Source organism: Empidonax traillii, unplaced genomic scaffold (genome assembly GCF_003031625.1).
Source record: "Empidonax traillii isolate 1590-97213 ecotype Southwest subspecies unplaced genomic scaffold, ASM303162v1 scaffold718:size422569, whole genome shotgun sequence".
Classification (NCBI taxonomy): domain Eukaryota; kingdom Metazoa; phylum Chordata; class Aves; order Passeriformes; family Tyrannidae; genus Empidonax; species Empidonax traillii.
In genome coordinates, this window is record NW_020955911.1 from 66,214 (window position 1) to 69,998 (window position 3,785).

Below are 3,785 nucleotides of genomic sequence, written 5' to 3' on the forward strand. Positions count from 1 at the left end.
TGCACTAATGTTTCAAAAGTTTCTCTGCACTACTATTTACAACTACTTTGTGGGGAATTACCTGTACTTTTACATTTCAGGATTATGATATACACGCCCTGGTTAGGACATGTATATCGTAAGGGCACAGCTGGTGGCAAGGCAGGACACAGCGGCAGGTACACAGCTCTGGGGCTGATCAGGCTGTGGGGCAGGATCAGGCTGTGGGGCAGGATCAGGTTGTGGGGCTGATCAGGTCGTGGGGATGATCGGGCTGTGGGGATGATCGGGCTGTGGGGCAGGATCAGGTTGTGGGGCTGATCAGATTGTGGGACAGGATCAGGCTTTGAGGTTGGATCAGGTTTTGGGGCAGGATCAGGCTGTGGGGCAGGATCAGGCTGTGAGGTTGGATCAGGTTGTGGGGCTGCAGCCCCTCACCCCGCACACGGGAGCACTCAGCACTACCGGCAGTCACCGGGCGGTGTGTTGGCTCAGCACCCACGGTCACCCTTCGCTAATCCCGGGCAGGATCCCCCGGCCCCCGCTCCCCCGGCCCTCCCTGTGCCCCGGCCGGCCCTGCCCTCCCCCGGGCCGGCGGGCCCAGACTCACCGCCGGCCTCGGCGGCAGCAGCAGCAGCAGCAGCAGCGCGGCCGGGCTGAGGAGGAGGAGGAGGCGGCGGCGGAGCCGCTCCATGGCTGCACGGCGGGGCCGCTCCGCCCGCACGGCGCTGCCTCCGCACCGGCGCGTCCGGCGCTTCCCCCGCGGCGGGCGGGGCGGGCGAGGGGCCCGCCCGGCCGGGACACCACGTCACCCGCGGGCGGCCGGGCACGGGGATCGCGCTCGGGAACTGCCTGGCCCGGGGGCTGCGGGGCCCATGAGGGGCCAGCGACGCTGCAGCCGGAGCGAGCCCCGTTCGAGCGAGCCCCGGCCGACCCGCCGCCTGCCCGCGGGCTCGGGCGGCTGCCCCGTGGCAAACCGCGGGCTGCTGATGATTTGTTTTTATCAAGAAATACCGACATTCAGGCGGCACGAATAGCCTGCAGCACCCTGCCCGGGACAACCAGGGGGTCAGGCACTGGAATGGGCTGCTCAGGGAGGTGGTGGAGTCACCATCCCTGGAGGTGTTCAGGAGGCGTCTGGACCTGGCACTGGGTGATATTTTAGTGGTTTAGGGGTTACAGATGCTGGTTTGACAGTTGGACTTGATGATCTTAAAGGCCTCTTTGAACCTTCATAATCCAACCTTCATAATCCTATGATTCTAATTTCCCTACTCATTTCTTACTATCGGAGCAGATCAGGCCAAAGTTATTTGGCATAGCCTCTGTCCTGACAAACTCACTGTTGACCCTGTGCTGTGCAATACCTTAAATAAATGCAAAAAAAAAACCCCATCATGCCCCTTTGAACCGAAAACCTGTCCCAGGATCCTCTGAACCGATAAAAATAAACACAGAAAGTACTGAATCAAATGAAAGAAGCTGTAAAAAGAGTAAATTTAGAGTGCCTGGCAAAGGCCCAGCATTCAGCCACCTATTTATACAACAAAGCCACTTTGTCCTTGTACATATTGTTTGCTTTTTAAACTGCTATCACTAATGGAGCTGCAGAGCACACGAGGGTCCTGGCCATGCCACGTGCACACACCAGCTCTCCTTGACTGCAGGCAGGAGATGAAATTATCACCCAGAATCACAGAATACCCCGAGCCGGAATGGACCCACAAAGATTGAGTCCAACTCTGGGCCCTGCACAGGACACCCCAACAATCTCATCATGTGCCTCAGAGCCTTGTCCTAATGGTGACCTGACCTGCAAGCCTGAATACATAAAAACATGCTGGAGCTACAAACCACACTGTGATTCCAGTTCTCCAGTTGGTTTCTTTAGGGAGGCCTTGACTTTCAAGCATTCAGGCTGAGAACAAGCAGATCACTGAAGACACTACGTGTGCCATAGCATCCTGCTACATCACAGGAGGAGTTTTTCAGTGTGTTCTACAAACACTGCATGTGCCAGTTCCAAACTGGAGTTATTTAACACGAGTGTCTCCCCACAGGAGAATTACTAAAAAAAAGGGGCTGAGGAGGGGCAGAGAGCCGAGAGTTCCCGAACGCCTTTCGCTCCTGGCACCTCCCTCAGAAACGACGCCGAGCCACCAAATCCCCTCACGGCACCAGATCGCCCGCCCAGCGACCCCTCACGAGGGCCCTCCCCCTGCCCTCACGCGGGCCCGCCCCCTGCCCTCACGCGGGCCCGCCCCCTGCCCTCACGCGGGCCCGCCCACCCGCGCGCGCAGCAGCACCCGGATCGTCACGTGCCTCCACACTCGAATCCTATTGGAGGACACGAGAAAGGCGGGGCCGGCCGCTCTATAAAAACCAGCGCGGAGTGACGTCTTCCTCTCTTTCTCCTCGGCAGGGCAGGTGAGCGCTGCACCGGTTGGGGGGCGGGCGAGGCCGGGATGGGCCGCGATGATGTCTCTAGACACGTGTTAGACTGCTGATTTACGTGAAGCAAACCTAACTGCTGAGCGCCCCGGCTGCGCCCGCCCCTCGGGGCGGCCGGGGTGAGGCGCGCGTGTAACCTGCCCTTTTCCCTCCGTGTCTTGCAGGGCCCGTGCGGAGTCTCCGGGATCGGCGGTAAATAAAGCTGTGTGGCCCCAAATCGCGTCCGGCTGGTTCTTCCCGCGCCGTCCCGCACTGCCTTTGACCCGGCGGTGCCCGCTCGGCGCCGCCGGCCAAGCAGCGGTGCTACAGCGAAGGCTTGTTCATAACTGGGGCCGCTCGGCATCTCCCGGGCGGCGCTTTTAAAAACAAGTGACATTTGTGTGCCAGAGCCGCCCTGTGCCCCCCCTGCGGGGACACGCGGCTCGGTGGGGGTGGGGGTGCACAAACCCTGCCGTCCCGGTGGATGGGATGGTGCCCGTTCCCTGCCGGACAGGGCGGTGCCAGCCAGAGCCCATCCGGGTCACTCTGTCACGGTTCAGGGTGACTTGAACCCAAAATAGCTCAAGGCAGGATTTTTTTCCTGCAGTAGTTCACGTTTCAGCTGTAAAAGGGACTTGGAAAAGGTAGCACAAGTCCTGGGAATCCTGCCAAGCTATTGCAGGAGTAAAGCAGCTGGGTGAAGATGAGGGAGGAACACATGCAGGGCTGGGGGTCCTTTATGCACACAGAAAAAAACCAACTTGGAAATAAAATGGGAGTTATACTCCTGCAGCTGCTTAAAGGACCTCTATTTTTCCCATCTGTTAATACTGGGGGGCTAGGGGTGTCCTGCAGACAGAGGAGAGAGACACTGTTTTCTGTAAATGTAAAATATAACCACTCTGAGCCACGCTTGGACACGAAAGAGTAGCAACAGAGTCCAGGCAGACTGTAAAAGATGATCAAGCTCACAGAGGCTCTTACACTTACCAGAAGGAAGTGAAAACACCCTCTAAAAGTGCTAGTAATCCTTTCAAGTTTTTCGCAGCTATAAAATACGTCATAAAGCACGTGCCTCGTAACTGCTGTGGTTAAATTTAGTTTAATGATAGAAAAATTAAATTTAGGCTTTTAAAGCTGTAACAGTCTCAGCACTGGTCACCCCTAGAGTCATGATAATCACCAAGTATATATATATATATATATAAAAGTCTGCAAGTACATGGCACACTCAAATTGCCTTTCTAACTTGCACAAGATCATGGCTAAGTGCTGTAGAAATAAAATTTACTGAACTGTTGGACATGGGATAAATTTATTTAATAAAACAAAGCAAGCAGATTGTAGTTACCCACAGTTTATGAAGTGCAATATGA

At 56.2% G+C, this 3,785-nt stretch overlaps 2 non-coding genes across 2 annotated transcripts; both read left to right on the forward strand.

The window, feature by feature from the left end:
- Window positions 1-2,448: 2,448 nt before the first annotated feature.
- On the forward strand, window positions 2,449-2,515 carry LOC114066008. The gene has a single exon (XR_003573082.1). It is a non-coding gene; the product is annotated as a small nucleolar RNA SNORD104 (small nucleolar RNA).
- A 164-nt stretch (window positions 2,516-2,679) lies between these two features.
- LOC114066010 lies at window positions 2,680-2,808 on the forward strand. The gene has a single exon (XR_003573084.1). It is a non-coding gene; the product is annotated as a small nucleolar RNA SNORA76 (small nucleolar RNA).
- Window positions 2,809-3,785: the final 977 nt, after the last annotated feature.